A 21,104-nucleotide genomic window follows, 5' to 3' on the forward strand; every position below is an offset into this window, starting at 1 on the left:
CCATAAAGAACAAAATATATACAGCATCCTCCTTGATAAAGAATATTATAACATGCATCTGGTGAAGTGATACATGAGTTCAATTTGAATGAGGACAAGATAAGTATTAGGGTTTCACCCTTTAATGTAGTAAAACCACTAATTTTTCTTAGAGACCATCATATTAGGGAAAGATGGAATTTGATAGATCTAGATTCTAATTAGATTCCTGGTTTCTTAGATGGAACTCTTCTTTCCCTTTAAATTGAATTGAATTAATTAAAGATGTTGAAATTAGGTTAAATGTGTTGATATTGAAGCAATTATGCATAATCAATGAGCTACAGTCGTCAAACAGAGCCACAAACCTTAATCTAAGTAGTAGGTGAAGGTTCAGATATCTTCCAAAAGTTGACCTAAATTGTCAGGACTATGGTGGTGGTTGTCATGGTCCTCCAAAATTTTCGCCATCCAAAAGGGAACCTATTCATCTCTAGAAATCTTGGCGTTCCTCTAAAACACAACTTTGTACATGTTCCTGCACACAGTAGAAAGGGGAAAAGGTTGGGAATAGGGGTTTGCCTTAGGTCGAACCCTCATTTTGAAATTAACCATGAAATAGAATTGAAATGTAAATGAAGTATTGTAATGGAAATGCTTTCCTTTTGAGGAAGAGACTGAAAATATCTAAAATGCTAATGTTATACCTTTTTATGAAGTTTTGTTTGTCTTCACAAGGAATTAGGGTTTCATGTAGATAGTCTTCATAAAACATAGAACATGAATGTCATCTCCAATGTTTGAATCTTGACTTCACTTCTGATCTAATGCTTGATAGAAGACTGATTGCTTGCTCACTTGAATTTGTTGGATCTCAATGTTGCTCTCTTGAGTGGATTATGAATTCAAATTAGGATTAAAATGAGAGGGAAGGACCTCCTTTTATACATACTAGTCGAAAAATAAATTAATTTTTTGACATAGACCGACATGGGATCTAGGTTCCCACTCAAATTGTGTTAACATTATTAGGCCCCAAAATGGGCCCTACTTGGGAGGACCATGGCATTGGGAACCCTAGTCCTTGAGGACCATGGCGGCCAGTGCCATGGTCCTATACATCATAGTCCTAGGATCTTGGGGAGAGAAATACATATAATAAAAATTTGGGTTTGGTGACATGTGTGAGCAAAATCATAGATTCAATTAGGTCTTAGGGGATGAATGCCAAAGTGAGGGCCCAAGTGAGGATAAAATAATAGGTGAGTTTAATTTAGGATGCTACATTTAGCCCCCACTTTAGCGGGAGTATGAGACAAAGCATACTCATGGTAAACTAAAAAGGTTTGCATTAAAAAACTTTCATTAAGACATCAAAGATACAAGACAAGCTAAGCCCCCAAGGGACTTCAGGATCTTACTACTTCAATATCAAGATAAAAGGGACATCATTGTTAGGAATTGATGTAGAAAATATCAATTAAATGCAAATAAAGATTAAATAGAGGAATGAAAAAGACATAAATAATAATAGTGAAGAGACGATTTTTAACGTGGTTCACCCAAACTTGGGCTACATCCACCAAACATAGATTCCAATATTATTATTGAGTAAATCAAACTGATTACAATCAACAATCCCTTGCAACTCAATACCACTGCAAAATGCTACAAAAATCTTCATAGAAAACCCTAACACTTAGTCGTTTTATCAAGAGTTAAATGTCAGTTACAAAAATAGGGTTAGAATATGTCAACCAATAGAAAAAATAACTCCTGATACCTTTTTAAAAAATAATAAAAGGGAGTGTGCTAGGGGCATTGCCCCTGGACCCCGCAAGGAGTATGGTATAGTCGTCGGTTAGGAGGGACCTCAGAGATATCAATCTGGATTGGTCACCAAGAGTAAACACAACAGAAACACAAGGATATGATGGAGGCAATACAGAACTAAATGAATTATATCATGAACACTTATTACAATCAACCGGTAACAATCGGGTTACAGAAACTGACTCACTAGCTTGCTAAAACATGCTTAATTACAGAATAGGTCACAACCGGGACCTCAAATCTTAAGATCTATCTTATATGTTCTATATCTTAACTGATCTATAGTCTAATGCTCAATTACAGTGATTTATATTATATCCAAACAGCTCAAAAAGGGATCAAATGCCAAAGAACATGACCTAACATGTAAAAACAACAAGGTCGGCCTCCGCCAAAGAAATTACTTCGAAAAATCCAAAGAATGAAGTGCAGATCAAAGGGAAGGTCGGCCACACACCAAGGAACATCAGAATCAATTCTCAAGGCTCCGCAAGCTATGGAAGTGATCCAATAGATCCCAGTAGATTACAAATGCAAATAGGTCCAGGCAACCGGTACCAGAAAACTGTCTCGGAAATCGGTAGTGATAACTTGCTGGAAAATGATCCAAATGCTCTGTGGTTTGAGAATAAGGTAGATGATCAAGTCTTGAAGCAAAAATCTAACTCCTTAAGATTCGGTGAGCCAATGCCAGAAAATGCATAATGAAATGTTGAAACTGCAAAACAGAAAGGAAATATTTTTGGTTGATGCAAGATTGCCACAAATTGGGGATGCTCATGTATCAGGGTGCTGCCCCCAAACCCCCATTGAATAATTTGGGGAGAAATTGCACCAATAAAAGTGGGGAAAATTTAACCTTCGAGTCTAATTAGGCTCCATATAGCAACAATCATAAGAGAGAGAGAGAGGGGGGGAGAGAGAGAGAATCGTGACTGCTAGCCTAATAAGGTTCGCTTGCTATGAGTCATGAAAAAGAAAAATACCAAATTACAAAGCAAAAGGCTCAGCTGGAAAAGTAACTTGAGTATCAAAACATGTGATAATGTATGCATAAAGTGAAACATTGAGTGTTGCATATGGCCACATGTTAAAGCGATTGCATATGCCTTATCGAGAGCAATTGCTTGAAGGTAGCATGCATCCAAAGACAAGAACATTACCACAATGATATGCCCCCAAGAAAGGACAAATCAAAGGATAATGGTCACATATATAAAACACATAAGGGATCCACTAACTCTAGGGTCAGTGTGCTCTTATGATAAATAGTGTATATCATGAATAATTACATTGAATTGACCCCATCCCCCAAAGATAGTGGAACCACAAGCACAATGGAAGAAGGGCACATGTGTCTTTTGAGTCAACGTGAAAGAGACCAAAAGAGATCTCAATGCCTTGCATCATCCCCAAGTAAACAACACAAGGGATAATAGATAGAAGAATGTCATAATAGATTTGGCCTCTTTATTACCTTGCACCAATGGAGTGACAAGGGTCATCCAAAGAGAACCTAACATAACAAAAAAAAACACATCATGACGAAAACACATTATGAACAAGCAAGAGAAGAGAGATATCTACGAAACGAATGAAGCTAATCAAGAAAATCATCCAACTCCCAATCTTGTTCAACACTGTTTTGGGAAGGTAGGCAAGATGCAAGAGGAGCAACTTCGAGCATGGTAGATGGAGCTACCACAAGTTCCAAACAAGGACCATGCTCTAATGATGAGTCACTTTGTTTGTCACTGCGAGCTAGAATTAATGCTTTTGGAAATTGTTAGATAAATCATTGTCAACATCAACAAGCTCATATTCATCATTAGAATCAACATTGCTATCATGAACAACATTATGATTCATTTCTTCATCAAGTTTAATAAAAATAGGATACAAATAGAACATGAACCATCATATTTCTTAAGCATTTTTAATCTTGGTGATTTAGGTTGATCTTCCCCCCTATGGTTAGGCAAAGGCTAGGCAAATGGGACCAAGTCAATATTTGGTGTCTGTGAGGAGGAAAAGGGTTGAGAAGCAAGTTCACAAGCCTTAGCATGATGTCTTCATTAGCGTTCTTTCACACAATCATTTCTTTTAGTTTTAGCCAAGGTTTGTGAAGTTTTAGGATTAAAGGACATAGGCTTCTTCTCTTCCTTTAAAAGAGGAGGAATGGGAGAAGGTCTACTAGGTTGAAAAACAGGAGATGTTAGGTGTTTCCCTTTGTAAGATGTAGGAGGTAGAACTATGGCATATATAGGAAGAATAGAAGGTGTAGGAAGGATACTACGTCCATCATGAGGAGGAGGAATAGGTCTAGGATCTCTAGGCTTAGTCAAAGATAAGATCATCTCATTCTTCCACTTTTGATGAGATAGAAAAAGAGCATCACTTTGAGGCTTAAGAGGTTCAAATTGTTTAGGCCAAAAGTAATCAAGGGTTAGATCTCCATTCCTCACCGTGGGTTGATACATTCTATGATTGATTCTTATGATTTTGCCATTATGAAGAAATTTTAAACATTTATGAATAGTGGAAGGGATCACTTTCATGGAAGAGAGCCAAAGATGTCCCAACTTCACACAAAATTGATCCAATTAGGAATGATAGAAAAGATGAAATCTAAACTCTTAGTACCAACCTCAACAGGAAGAGTAATAGAACCAATACTAGGGCAAGAGAAACCATCATACATCTTGACCACTACATCAGATTGATCACATGTTACTGATACCGTTGTAACTTGTATAAAGATATTCTTCAGTGATCACATTCACCATACACACGAGATCAATGAGCACCCCTCATGGGAGTTTGTCTTTGATCTTTGCAGTGATATATAGTGGTCCATTAGGTGTAAAAATAGTCTCACTAGGATAAAAGGTAATTCATAGGTCCTTAGGAGGTATAGGTTTGTCAACAAGATTCACAACATTATTAGATTCAACACCAAGGTCATTGGGAGAAAAATCAAGAGGCTCAAATTCAACCAAATTAGTAGAATGGGAAGGAAAAGGATCAGTAAAGATTTGGAGGAGCTATGGATTTGTTTCCTTTCTCATTCACACCAACTACAAATATGGTATTGTTATTAATAAAGTCTTGAATCTTACTCCTTAAGGTATAACACTTCTCAATATCATGACCAAGTTAACGATGAAATTGGCAAAAGGCTTTGGGGTCATGATAAGGTGGCAAAGGTTTGGAGGTATCAATTGGCTTGATGGGAGGAATTTTCAACATATTTGTATTTATCAATTGTGTCATTATGCTATGCAAAGACTCAAAAAGAGGAGTAAATTCCTTTCTAAAGTATTCGGATAAAGGGGCCACACCTGATGTCATGGCTAAAACTTGAGTATTGATGTTGTCATTAATCTTGATGTATCCCTTGTTTGGTTTAAATTTTGCAAAAGATTTTTTAGCACTCTCATTCTTATCAACCAAAGCCATTAAAGGATATGATTCAAATTGACTCACTTGACGTTGATAATTATGAAGCATTGTGCATAATTGTGTAAAGGAAGTAAACTCAGAAAAGAGAAGCTTATCTCTAATGTCTTTTTTGTAAATTAGCAATAAAAATTATTTGAACATCGTGTTCAGGAATAGGATAAGCAATTTGAGAATATAAATGTTTATATCTACCAATAAAATCAGTCACTTTTTCTTTAACACCTTGCTTATAATGAATCAAATCGATCAAAGTAATTTTAGGACCAATATTATTGTGAAACTGTTGAATGAAAGTATTATCTAATTGTTGAAATGATGTAGTAGAATAAGGAGGAAAAGAACAATACCATTGAAAAGCTTTATCCCTAAAGGTTCAATTAAACAATTTAGCCATGTGTCTTTGATCGAGCAAAGTCACTAAACAAAGTTTGAAATGTTTTCACATGAGTCAAGGGGTCACTTTTTCCATTGTAAAGCTCCAATTGAGGGATTTCAATATGTTTAGGAGGGATGACAATGGACACTATCATCAGATAAAGAGATCGCTACATCAAATGTGGGCACATCAAACTTGGATTGGGTAATGGAAGCCAACTGTTGTTATAGGAATGAAATAGTTTGGGCTAAGTTATTGATGTTTGCTTCGATGGATGGATTGAAATTGGACATATTGGATTGTGATGGAGGAGTAAAATTGGTGTATGTAGGTTGAGGTTGAGAATAAGGAGGTGGAACACAATGATATGTAGGTATGGGAGATGATCAGATCACAAATGGAAGACTCACAGAAGGAGGTATGAAAGAATTTTGATTAACAAGGTTGTCCCCTTGACTAACATGTGTAGGATTAACATTTTTGTGTGGAAGTAGTCATGATAGAAGATGTAACTGTAGGCACAATAGGAAAGAATTTGGGCATAGGAATAGAATGATTAACTTGACTAGTGGTTTGAGCGTATCCAAGGACTTCAAAATAACTTTTAGTAGGCATGATATTAGTGTCAACAATATGAGAAAGGCCACGCAACAAATCAACAACAATTTTATCACTTTGCACCATTCTTTTTAATCCTTTAATCAATGGGATTGCCTCACTTTCTCGGTATTGTTGACTTGTCCATTTTTGAATATTTTCAAATTCATTGTCAATCTCTCCAATTGGTCAATAGAAACCCTAGTTAGTGATTCATCCTCATCATGAGAACTATGAAAAGAGTGGGAATAAATAACATCATTTGTTGGATTAGAGGAACCACCAATATTCTCATGAAATAAGCTATCCAAATTAGGCTCCATATCCTTAGTAATTAAACCTTGAGAAGCCTTAATTCTACCACTTCTTCTCACAACAATATTGCAGGCAGGGCTAATGGTGACAAAACTCATGCACAAAGGAGGAAAATTTGAATGCACAAATTGAAAATTGTGATTAAACAATGCAAATAAAATTTAAAAGTGATTGATTAACTAGTTAATTAAGCAATTTGATTTGTGAATTTTAAATATATTTTCCTCTATAACATATCATTAAGATCAGATTTGGAAATAGATTTAAAAATTTATGCAACCCACAAGTAAATTTTAGAACTATAAATTAGGGGTTTTGTGAATTGAACCACTAAATTTATGTAATTCAATTGAAAATGAGATCTATGAGTGCAAATTTGAATTTTAAATTGCATAAACAATCAGATCTAAGATAATGAATCCAAATTAAGCAACCCACAAGTTCAATTTTAGAATTAAAAATTAGGTTTTTTAAATTTAACCTCTAAATTTATGTAACTCAATGAAAAATTAAACTTGTAAATGTAAATTTGAATTTTTAATTGCATAAACAATTATATCTAAGAACATAAATTAGAAATTAAGGTGCAAGATATCAGGTTCACCAAAATGTGGATGATGAAAAATTAGGGTTTCACCCTTTAATGTAGTAAAACCGCTATTTTTTGCTTAGGGACCATCACATTAGGGAAAGATGGAATTTGATAGATCTAGCCTAGATCTAGATTTTGATATAATTCTTGTTTTCTTAGATGGAACTCTTCTTTCCCTTTATATTGAATTGAATTAATTAAAGATGTTTAAATTAGGTTAAATGTGTGGATATTGGAGCAATTATGCATTTAAACAATGAACTACAGTTGTCAAATGGAGCTACAAACCTAGACCTGAGCAGTAGATGGAGGTTCGGATCTGTTCCTGACAGTTCAACCTAAATTGTTGGGACTGTGGTGGTGGTTGCCATGGTCCTTCAAACTTTTTGACGTCCAAAAGGGAACCTATTCATCTCTATGAATCCTATCGTTCCTCTGAAATGCGACTATGCACCTATTCTTGCACACTGTAGAAAGGAGAAAATGGTTGGGAATAGGGATTTGCCTTAGGTCAAACCCCAATTTTGGAATTAACCATGAAATAGAATTGAAATGTAAATGAAGTACTATAATGGAAATGCTTTCCTTTTGAGGGAAAGGCTGAATATATCTGAAACACTAGTGTTATACCTTTTAATGAAGTTTTGTTTGTCTTCACAAGGAATTAGGGTTTCATTTAGATAATCTTCATAAAACATAGAACATGAATAGAATCTCCAATGCTTGAATCTTAACTTCACTTCTGCTCTAATGCTTGATAGAAGATCGATTGCTTTCTCACTTGAATTTGTTGGATCTCAATTTTGATCTCTTGAGTGGATTATGAATTCGAATTAGGATTAAAATGAGAGGGGTAGACCTCCTTTTATACATGCTAGTCAAAAAAAATTATTTTTTTGACACAGGTTGACACATGATCTAGGTTCTCGCTCAAATTGTGTTATCATTATGAGGCCCCAAAATGGGCCCTACTTGGGAGGACCATGGCGTTGGGCACCCTGATCCTAGACATCAAGGTCTTAGGATCTTGGGGAGAGATGTAGATAATGAAAATTTGGGTTTGGTAGTAGGTGTGAGTAGAATTATAGCTTCAATCAGGCTTTAGGGGATGAATGCCAAAGTGAGGGCCCAAGTGAGGACAAAATTGTAGGCGAGTACAATTTAGGATGCTACAATAACATGTGTAAGTTCATAGTTTGATGTGCAATAAGGAGAATTGGATTTGGTCGTGACATCAACAACTATTTTATTCTAGTGGATATTTATTGAATCAACCCACCCTCTACAATTCAAATTATATGTATCATGTATATGGTAAACAAAATGATAATTAGATAATTTCAAAATTGAATTTGGTTGGTGTAATAACCATTTAAAGTGAAGTATTAAATTTATAAGAAATTGAGTTACATGAAGATTCAAATTACTCATTGGAATAAAAACCACTTAAAAAATATATCCTCTACAAATTCATCCCTCCAACAATAATTATAAATTATTAATGATCAAATTACCCCCATGGCTTGAACTCGGTTCTATATGATGGTCAAGTGGATTTGCAAAGGGAATTTGAAGAAATCTTTGCTAGAGAAGAAATCTATTGGAGGTATGAATCTAGAGAGCTTTGGCTCAACGAGGGGGACATAAATACAAAATTCTTCCATTCCTTAGTAAAAATAAAGAAACAATGTAACACCATCTTCCAAATCAAGGATAGTCTTGGGAACTCGATCTCAGATAACTCAAAAATTCAAGAAGAGGCAATTAACTTTTCAAATCTACTCTCAAAGGATAGCACACTTGCCCAACATTTAGAAGAAGAGATAAATTTTGGAAAATATTCCACATCTTGTATAAGAAGCAGATAACTCCCTTCTTCTTAAACCTTTCACCTTGGAGGAAGTTAAATCAGTGGTATTCTCTCTTCAAGTAGGTAAGGCCCCAAGTCCAAATGGTTTCATTGCTTGTTTCTTTCAGAAGTGTTGGGATTTATGGGCCAAGATATATGGTTAGCTATGGAATAATCTTGAAAACATGGATCTATGCTCAAATAGTTCAACACCACCTTGCTAGCACTTACTCCAAAAGGAACCAATGCTTCCTTTTTTGCAGAATTTAGACCTATCTCTTTGTGCAACATAATTTATAAAATCTTTAAACAAACTATTTCTCTTTGTAGTGTCATAAAATTGCACCCTAATGCAAATTCATACTTATCTAGTCCCCATTTTAGCATTCCTAGACTTCAGTTCCCAATATGCTTGACCCAACTTAATTTAGTATATGTTTCTAGCTTTTGTGCCCCATTTAGGACCTCAAGTCCCAAATGGGGGGAGCATGGCACCTAGGGTTCCCCACTCTCCTTAGTTTGGCCCCAAATTGAAATCACACAATGGTCAGCTTGATTTAGCAATAAATCTTTTCCCGTGTCAACCTTCTCTGTGTTTTGCACCCTGAAAGGCTTGGGAAAGGTAAATAAGAAAGGGATCCTCCCTCATTCTGAGATCCATGAATCAATGTATCAACTACAAGGATGATGATATTATACCAAATTCTCAAGAGCAAGAGATCAATCATCAAGGCATTAAAGACTAGGAGTTTGTGGCAGATCTATGCATTTGTGATGGCCTCCCTAATCTTTTTTTTCTAAGTCAATTATAAGTCAGCATCAAGCATCTTCATAAGCATTTCAACAAAAAGAAGGCCTGTGAAGGTATAAACATTTCAATTTCAATTCTAACCTCTCTTACCTAACAACACACTTTCATTTTCAATTCCAAATCAATTCAATTTTCTACAAAGGAAGAAAAGGAGTCGATGGTGGTTGATTGCAAACCTTCTCAAATTTCAAACCGAACCAAACACAATGCTCGTGATTGATGCCAAAGAAACTATGCTAAGGCCCATGAAATTGCTTCCCAAACCATTTTCTCCCCTAAGGCACCTACCAATGCTTTGATCCTATTTGACCAAACCATAACTAGCCCAAGGGAGGAAGAAAATCTTAAGAAGATTAAATTGTCTAAGCATGATAATTTTTCTTTTTTCATTAATTATCGTATTATGATAAATCTAGATGGTGATATGGATGATAATATTTATGACACTAACAAGGCTGATTCAAATAATACAAATAATTATAATGGTTCTGATGACATGTATGAGGTTATTGTAAAGACGTAGATGCTCTAACTTCAATAAAAGAATGAATACTCTTTATTCTTCAAACAAATCTATAATTCATTTGATAAATTCATTTTTTTCGCTCTCTAATCATTCCATATGAGAGTTCAATAATAGAAATTCACAAGTCTATATTCATTAAAGAGATATAATATAGTATTCTTACAACATAGGGTACTCTTTTCATAGTATTTCAATCATACTATTCATCATTCATAATTTCATTACCTAACTTAGGCATTCAATTGCCTTAAGCTTAAATATACATATAAATGATAAATAACACAATAAGGGATGAGATGCGTCCTTTGATCTCCAATCCTTTAGCTATCTTCAATTAAATCCTTCAAATGAAGATGAGAACAAGATCTAGGTGCTTTTTCCACCCAACCTTGAAGCATACACTTCCTTGGAATCCTCAATCATTCAAGAATACGCGACCCTGCATGAATTGCTTAGCAAGAAGAATTTGATATGCAAGATAGAATCTTGGTGCGTGCCTAGTATGATACATGCATTTTCATTTATTCTAACTCATTTAAGAAACAAGAAAGATCAATACAAGGATATGGTAGAGAGTCATAAATATATACATCTATTCCAATGGTCAATAAGTTACTTGACTAAGTATAATGCCATGCATAGCAATAAAATATTTTGGAAAAGCAAACTATACTCTCTAAACCCCATATTCGACATTCGTCCTGGAATGTATACTTTCCCATAAAACACATGAATATCACATTCATTCATCTAGCATGTCTATTCCTTTCATACAATATCTTTAAATTATATGACATGCTCTATCATTCACATGCAAACAATAAACGTAAATCCTTTCTCAATAAAACAATCTTTTCGTTTTCAGCATTAAGAAAATAGTAAAATGAAGAAAAGAAGGTGTAACACATGTATGCGCATATTTGCATATAAAAGAATACACAAATGAAGATATGAGAACACGTTCTTAAATTCTATGTTCCTATATGGTTCTGGGTTTATTTTATGTATGCATAATCTCACTGTTTCTGTTATTTAATATCTATGTTTCAGATTTTCAACTACTAAATTCATACTTTATTTATGTTTCAATAACAGTAGTTAAATTTCCAAAACTCAAGTTTACATGAATGTATCTTCACTTTCATGTTATCTGACTAATCTTGCTTGCTGACAGGTTTTCTATAGTTTCGAACTAGTTTGGTACAAATCAATATGTTTTCTCTTCTCAAGTTGAAATCTAAGAATACATTTACCAACATATAATGAAAACCCATCATTTTAATATTCAATGTATATATCTGTGTGTGTGTGTGTGTATACATGCATACATGTGTATGCGTGTACATATATACATATGTATGCATGTACATATATACATATATGTATATATGTACATGCATACACATGTATACATGTATGCATGTATGTATGTATGTATGTATGTATGTATATATGTGTATACATGTGTATGTATGTATGTATGTATATATGTGTATACATGTGTATGTATGTATGTATGTACATGTATACATGTATATACATACATACATACATACATATGCATACATGTATACCTGTATATATATGTATGTATGTATGTATGTAGTACACACACACACACACACACACACATATATTTATGTGTGTGTGTGTGTATACATATATGTATACACATATACATATACATCTACATATATGTGTGTGTGTGTGTGTGTGTGTGTGTGTGTGTGTGTGTGTGTGTGTGTGTGTGTGTGTCTGTATTTATTTATTTATTGAAAGCAAAACAAATAGAGATCTTTTACATAACAGAGGTAAACGAAATAAGATTATTTGAAAGAGATGTAATCTGAAAAGGATTTTATCTTCTTTTATTTTGCAAATTCTGAAAATGAAAATTTGTTCATCTACATGAAGTAATTGGTTTCATGAATTTGTTCACATGTATATGTATATTTATATACATATGTGCAAATATATGGGTATATATTTGTACATATATATATAATTATAAAAGCTCTACTGTGCTGATTTGATCTTCAGCCAAACAAATATGAATTCTACAACAAACGGAGATGCAATTCTAACAAATTGGAGTTCTAAATTGACAGAGAAAGACATATATACTTCAGAAATATGATTAAGACAGTGATTTCATTCAAAAGAAATGATTTTTCTACCATTCATATTTCAAACAAACTGAAACAATGGCCTACCTCAGTAAATCGATTCTCTTGTATTGGAATGATCAAAAACCTAAAGGATGTTATTGATTTCCCTCTCTTCTCTTTTTGATCTCTTTTCCTAAATTGGCTAAATGTTTAAGAGTATTCTTTGTGCTTTTATGTTGTGTTCTCAATGTATCTATTCATTTTTTTTCATCTACCCTCTCTAAAATAACTGTGTATTCCCTATATGTTGAAGGCGTTACATTCTTCCTTGCAAGCATGGCTTAAAACTCTATGATCATTAACTATAAACTGAAGTTTTATCGTTTCCAATAGTAGTGGTGGCGTTTTGATTTTGCCAGGTACGTGTAGTTTGGTTAGCAAAGTCTTCCTCTACAAATAGATAACGAAGAGTCTTAATTATTACTTTTAACAATTTTTCAAAACATGCCAAGTCGATTTTCCATGAGTCATGACTTCCTAACTTGCCATGGTTTGCAGTCAATCGCTAGTTCGGTTTCTTAACAATCCCTTGCAACTAAGTTTTACATTCTCCATTTGGTGGTCAATGTATAGTATGCTAAGTTGAGTTTACTAAATATTGACTCCTTAGCATTTAAAATAATTTCAAGCTTTCAAAGTATGGGGCATGCATTAGGCAAGTCGGTGTATATATATATATATATACTCAAATTTTGGTATCCATGCCATTCATTTTTAATTTGACATAATATATATATATAAATTTATGTGTATGTATATTGAAAAACAATATACATATATACGTATATATATGTGTGTTTAATCAATCAATCAATCAATCAATATATATATATATATATATATATATATATATATATATATATATATATATATATATATATATATATATATATATATATATATATATATATATTTGTGTGTGTATGTATGTATAATCAAAACATATACATACATATATACATACATACATATGTATATGTACATGTACATATACATATGTATGCACACACACACACACACACACACACACACACACACACACACACACACACATATATATATATATGTATGTATGTATGTATGTATGTATGTATGTATGTATGTATGTATGTATATCTATAGATATATACATATACATACATACATACATACATACATACATACATACATACATACATACATATATATATATATATATATATATGCTTGTTCATAATATGCTTCCCCCATAATGTTTTGATTGATATGCCTTTGTGTTATATTAGGTCCTCTTTGAATGACCCATGTTACTCTGTTGGTGCAAGGTAATAAAGAGACCAAATCCGTTGTGACGTTCTTCTATTTATTGTGCACTTTATCTTTGTTCCTTGTGTTTTCTACTTGGGGATGATGCAAGGCATTTATATCTCTACCACCATCTGTCAGATGGCTTCTGAAGTCATTGCCTTCAGAGGCATTGAACTTGCTTTTGATTCTTAACAATCTAACATACACCAAATCTTTCAAACAATGGCTCTGATACCACTCTGATGCAAAGAGTCTTGAAGCCTTGTTTGATACACCTTCTTGAGTGACTTGTCCTACTCAACCCTACAACTACTCAAGTCCTTCCTATGGCACTTGGTAGGGGTTATGATAATGAGACCTCCAAGGTTTGAACCTTATTGACTTGCCTCCTAGTTATAGCCAATGGTTTCTGGACAATCAACTCCTCCACTTGAGGTTGCCACCTCAGTTACTCACACACTCCTCTCTTGGGCTCCAACCACTCTTGCATGGATCTTAACACACAATCTCTTCCTATGGTTTCCCAATGCATTGACAAGGTGTCTTCAATGTGTTTTGAGGTTTAAGACTCACCAAATCCATCGTCTTGGCTTCTTAACCCTTCTAGGTCTCTATCGGCACCTAATTAGGCCTAATTGCATTAGCCCTCCCTAGGCGGTTTTAGGGGGTGTTAATTTGCAAAAGTCCCAAAAAAGATGATAAATAAATCATGGATTTGAGTACCCTTTTGGAAGTTATAGACAATACTGCAAAAGTGAATTTGGGTTATCCGTACAAGTGGGGTTTCCAATGCTGCACTAATTTGAAGGCTTTTAGGCCTAGCCGGTGAATTGGCAAGTTGGGTCTAGAACTCTTCACCAGTCAAATATACTGCTCCAAACACCTTGGAAAACTTCAAGGGGACTCAGGGGGATTTCCATTCATATGCCACTTGGACCTGCACCGATCTTCATGTGCGCACAAATCGCACCTTTCTTGTTGTCCTAACTCACCTACTCCCAACAGTGAGCCTAAGGCTTCATTGTTTCTCCTCCTCCTGGACCTGCAACATCACACACCCTATTCCTAAGCTATGTACATACCATAACCTATCATTCTTAGTGATTTCAACAGGTTCCATAAAATTTTGCCTAGGTTAGAGTCATTTCTTGCTCTTAAACCCTACTTGCAAGGGTTTTGCTCCTAGTTGCAAAGAATGAAACAAATCTCTACAACCTGGAACAATCAAACCTGAAAATAAACCTTAATGAAATAAAATACAATGAACATACAAATATAGCAATGATTTTACACCATCTAGTCTATACTGGACCGTACAAGCAAGGAAAAACAAGACAAAAACTGTCAAAAACTGGTGGAAACAAGGTTGCTTCACAAACCAAAACTTGCTCTTGCATTTCCAATCGTCTAACCCATAAAATGAAGTGAAATTTTTCTTATATCGTCTAACCCATAACATGAGGTGAAATGTTGCTCAACAACTTTTGACAACTTTTGCTCCAGGATGCAATTTTGCATTCTAATGCATTCTAAGGTTCTTAAAGGTCCTCAAACACCCTAGAAGACCTAAACACAACTCAATTGACTCCTAATACATGAATACATTCATCTGGAGTATTTTGCCTATGAACTACCTAAGCATCTCACTTCTCAGGCTAATAGCATCCTAAGCACAATTGACTCAAACCAAAATCTGGACAACTCAACCATGGCTCTACTGAGTCCTCAATGGTTGGTCCATTATTACATCACAAATTAACACACAAACGTAAAATAAATCAAATCTTTCATTCTTGGAATGCTAGGTGCCTTGCACCATACTCCCCTGGGTCAAAGAACTCAAGTCCCTTGAGTTATAAGGTTTGAAATCTCCACTCCATGTTAAAGTATATCTGCCTCTGACATCCACATGGCATCTGAATCGGGTAACCCTTTCCACTTAACAAGATAGTGCTTGTAGACTCCTTTCCTTGTCTTTTTTACTATCTTGGTATCCAAGATACTCTCTAACTCAACCGGTTGACTAGGTGGCAAATCCTTTACCCAATCTTCATGATCCGGTGATGGCATGTCTATTTGATTTGTTGGTGTCTCTCCCTTGTATGGATAGACATCACATACATTAAAAATAGGAGATATCCACAAGGTAGGTGGAAGTTCAACCTCATAGGCATTCTGCCCATACTTGTGCACCACCTTGAGAGGTCCAATTTTCTTCATCATGAGCTTGATAGGCTGCCCTTTTGGAAGTCTCTCCTTCCTAAGGTATGCCAACACTAAGTATCCTTGGTGCAGGAGCACCTAGGCCTCATTTTTCAACACAGGTTTGAGAGCAAGTTTAATTTTCATTAGCTTTGAGTGGGAATGGTTGTTTAAGTGTTTTTGTGTTGCTTTAAGTTGTTTGGATGAGTTTTGAACTCATTGTGAGGTTTTGTTTTCATGTTTTCATCTTTTGCTCAAAATTGCCAGTTTTGGAGTTGCCTGGCAAAATGTTGTAAAAAGTGAGTTTTTTTAGGTGATTTTGTTTTGAAAAGGTCTAGGCATGTTTTGTGTTTGGTTTTTAGGTGTGAGAAGTGTTCTTAGGTGTTTTGTGGGTTTTGAGTTCAACCCTACACCTTCTAGGCACAAAAGTTGTCATTTTAGGCATCCAAAATGTCAAATGTAGTGTGCTTGGACATGTACCTGTCTGTACAAGAGGTTAACCAACCTAGAATGGTATTTATTCTCTTGTTGGAACTATTGTAAGGGTTGTTCAATCGGAGTTTTTAATGATTATGGAAGTTTGCACTCATTTTACCTTGTTTTTTCCCTAGTTTCTAACTTGGTGTGAATAGCAGTCCGTACACCTGCTATACTTTTCCATACTATTCTTGCATTTTCAGTTTCTACTATGTTTTCTTAGACTCCTCCCTTTGGTGGCATTAAATTTGTTCAAGTTTTGAAGTTGTAGCAAAATTGTTTTGATTTCACAGTTTCACCGCCCAATCTAGGAATTTGGGAAAGAATGCTTGACCAACTTGGTTTCTTGGAGTCCTAAAGTGTTCATGGATTCTCAAGAACCAGTTGGTCAATTTGTAAATTATGTAAATATGTTTTTTGGTTTCAAGAGTGTAGGTACAAGGTGTTTTGTGGCCATGGAGCCCTAGGCAAGTATGCCATTTGGCTAGGGTCTTGCATAAATTTGATGCTTTGCTCTCCCATAGCAATTGCATTCTTTTGGTGAATAGTCCTAAGTGATGTCCAAGTGATGTGTGCAAGCAAAGAGACTTCCTAAGTCTGGAAGAGGAAGGTTATATGTTTCGGTTTTATGAATTGTAAACCAAAACAATGAGTGACTATTTGGTAGTTGTTTTCTTTCCTAGTTTGCTCTCCACCATTCATTGGTGTGTGAAAACCTCTATCTATACTTTGTTTGATTGTAAACAAGAACAAAGAGAGGTGTAAGCCCTGCTCATGGGTAATGTAAAAGCCAAGATCAAACAATGATCTCCTTAGGCAAAATGAAAAACGCCCAGCAGGCTGTCACAGTCAAGTATGACTGATTTTTGCATATTTGTTGAAGTTGTATATGGATTTCTCCCCTCCAAATTGCAGGTATGAAGAAGGCAGAGCATTTCTAATAAGGCACAAACAAACCTTCAAAGAGGAGTTTTAACATTGCAAAGTGCAGGTCCAAAATGGGAAAACAGTGAAAAGAGAAAAAGTGCAGTCCTATTTAGTTTGACAGTGAACTATTTACTATTTGTAATTTCCTAATGCCTTTTGTGCAGAGAAAATTGGATTCCTTCTTGTCTCTAATGTTGGTTATGTTCATATGCTTTAGTTGTAATTGGAATTTTGCAAAAAAGTGCTTGTAGAAGGCAAAAGTGAAAAGTTGTCAAATGTTGCATTTCCCTTTTGTGCATTTTATGAAAATCTTGTTCTTCACTTTGTGAGGTTTAAACCTTTTTGTTTATGGTCTTGTTAGCCAACAAAAAGGTTGAATTAGGTGTCCTTGAGTCATTTGGAGGATCCCAAGTTGGAAATGTGGTTTTTGCCATCTTGCCCTACCAAAACCCTCTTTTTATGCCCATTTTTGGGACAGTCATGGAGAAGGCTTTAGGGACCCCCAAACTTGTTGAATCTTCAAGAACCCCCAAAAGGGTATCCAAAAATGTGATACTTTCAGTCTGGAAGTCCATCGCTTGAACAGGGTGAGCACAAAACCCCAAAAGGAGGGCTAATTGCTTGTAGCCTTTTTAGGCCTTAAAATTGAGTTTTGGTCAAATCGGGTATACAAATGGTGAATGAAAAGCACAAAAGACATCAATTCCAATTGAAACAAGTTGCCCTCACATGAATTTGACACCTTTTGTGGGATAGACTCCAAAAACATAGTTTTAGCACTTGAGGAGGGCTTCTACATCTCAAAACATGGAAGACAAAAGACACCATTGGGAGCAAAACTTAGTTTCAATGTGTAAACCAACAAAAGGAGACCTTGTGCAGTCAGGGAGAAGGTTAAGGATAGAGTTATGAAAGCCTAAAGGATGAGCAAGGAGTCAGTTTACCAAGCCAGAGTGGTTATGGGGTTGAAGCCCTTGAGCTACCAAGAAGTCTTGTCTTAGGGAGGTGGAACAAGAGGAAGTTTTAGGTTGTCTATGAACCTTTGCACTCTAAGTACAACAAAAATACCTTGAAATTAGTAAGGACCTATTCTTAGTGAACAAACAAGTCACTTAAGCATTCCACTTGCATTACCTCCCTATCAATCCTACTTGAAATTTTATCTTCCTCCTTGTTTTATCAGCTTGAACCTTATACTACTTGGATTTTTGTTGTAAGGATTGCCTTACCTTATCATGCACCTCTTTAATACCTTTTGCAAAGTTCTCCCCTTGTGCACTCTTGGGTGCCATTGAAATGAGATCTTTGAGCTCTAATATGCCCCTAGGATGGAATCAATACACTATCTCAAAAGGACTTTTACTTGTGCTATGGTTCTGTTGCCCCATATTTGGCATACCTAAAATTTGAATTTCAAATCGATCTCAATGTTGAATGAAGATCCAATAGGTGTTTATGTGTAAACAGTGAACACACAATCCAAGGTCCTTACTAGTCAAAATATGAAAAATGAAAGCTTTTTTAGAATTACCACAAATTGAGGGAAACCAGTTGAAAGTCGGGATCTAAACATCATTTTGTATCACATGTCCAACTTTCACCTGAACCCAGTTCATACTTTGTCATATTTTAAACTTTCAATTTTTGGTGTTTGTTGCTCCCAAATGATTAAAATATCTCATTTAAGGCTTTGCCATGAGGTGTTAATAATTGTGTGGACCTTTTTCCCTTTCATTGATGTGTGTTTCAAATTTCAGGACCTAACTCCCTACTGTTTGAAAGTTATGCCATTTTTCTCCAGCCAAAGCGATATATTTAAAATATTTAAATTATTTCTCAAATGACAATTTAATATTTTAAATTATTTCAATATGTTTGGTCATTTGCGATAATAAAATCATCTTCAGACATCAGTGGCATTCTCCCGTGATTCATTCTCAATGAAAAATGGTTTCCAAGGTGTAAAGGATAGCTCGTTGAAGCACAAGGTTAGAAATGCTCACTTTTTGAGCATTCTTAACCTCGTTTCTCAACCTTTTGTCAAAAAGATTAGAAATGCTCACTTTTTGACCATTTATAACCCATATTTTTAACTTTTAATGAAAAGGTTAGAAATGCTCACTTTTTGAGCATTTCTAACCTCATTTCTTAACCTTTCAGGTCCCACTTTGTCCGAAAGGTTAGAAATACTCAAAAAATGAGCATTCTTAACCCTTGTTCATAAGAATTTTTTTTAAAAAGAGAGGAAAATAAAGCTTCAAATAGCAGGATTATGAACATCATCAATGCACTGAAAGAAGCATGGACATACCTGAAATGGAGTATGGATGCGGTGTGGAAGGCGTAGATTGTCAAAATGAATGAATGCCTTTAGCTGAGGTTGAGTTAATCTGACGCGATATTCATCAAGGCATAAGAGGATAAAGGAATCACGTCAGATGTTGTAGTCACGGTTGCTCTGGTAAACAATACACGACATGCTTATGAATGCAAACCATGGAACCATAGCTCAAGTCATGATTTGCCTCGAATCATATATTTGAATAGCTGCAAACTGTAAATGTATGATAAAGTCGTTAGTTGTTTTGTCAAAGTGCAACGACTCTAATAGACAATACACTTAACATGTTTGAATGTTGCAGAATGGGGAAGAATTGACAATATCCATGAGATGCTTGACAAGAATACCACGTATGTTGCAGATTATGGATGCACAAACAACGCATGTAAATTGTTTGACAGAATCTCTCAAAGAAACATCTCTTTGGCAGGCGTTAACGCCAAAGATGTGGTCTCATGACATGCGGTGATGCACAGACAACGCATGTGAACTGTTCGACAGAATATCGTGGTAGACATGAATGCACCGTGGAAGAACAGACAATGCACATGAAATGTTTGGCAATCTACCTCAAAGAACTATGTCTCCCAGCGAATGCAGACCATGGAGGCATTAATGTAGCACGTGAGGGGAATAAATGAGATCTCTCCAAATACAATAATTTTAGGATATACCCAAATTGCCAATAGACATCCATCTATGCATAATAATGGAAGAATTGCGTAGGTGTTGTGGTCACAGCCACTCTGGTAGATGAGGTTGCAAATCCTTAAGTTCACATAAGGCACGTGAAATTATATGACAGGATGCTCCAAAGACATGTAGTGGCAAGTGTAAACCCGAATTCCATGATTGGTGAATGGCGATTTATTAGAGCATGGTTATAATTGCAGCTACTCTGGTACTCATAGATGCAAATTGCAATGCATAGGCACCGTGCATATTTGTTTGACAGAAAACATGGCATTATGTGGAGCATTGGATAGTATACTACATAACACGCAATAATGGGAAGCCATATTGAAAGTCCAAATGAAGTGGATGTAGACAAAGAAGTACCTCAACATAACTTATTACTTGGTTATTCATCAGAGCTAAAAGTTTCAAATTCTCATTTGTAAAAGTGATTTAACTCACTTATTGTAACTAAAGGTTAGGAAGTTGACTTTTTCTGCGCATAAGTGTGTAAGTTATTAACTCTTTGAAATTCATGCAAAAAAGAGTTAGTTACTAAGGTGGTTATTCTGGGAAGCCTACAAATACAAGGCTATTTGTAATGTAAACGGGGGGGAGACTTTTACAGGGGGAAAACTCTGCTGGAATTTTGGGAGAAACTTGTAATGACATTTTGATTTGCACTAT

Source organism: Cryptomeria japonica, chromosome 10, assembly GCF_030272615.1.
Source record: "Cryptomeria japonica chromosome 10, Sugi_1.0, whole genome shotgun sequence".
Lineage (NCBI taxonomy): Eukaryota > Viridiplantae > Streptophyta > Pinopsida > Cupressales > Cupressaceae > Cryptomeria > Cryptomeria japonica.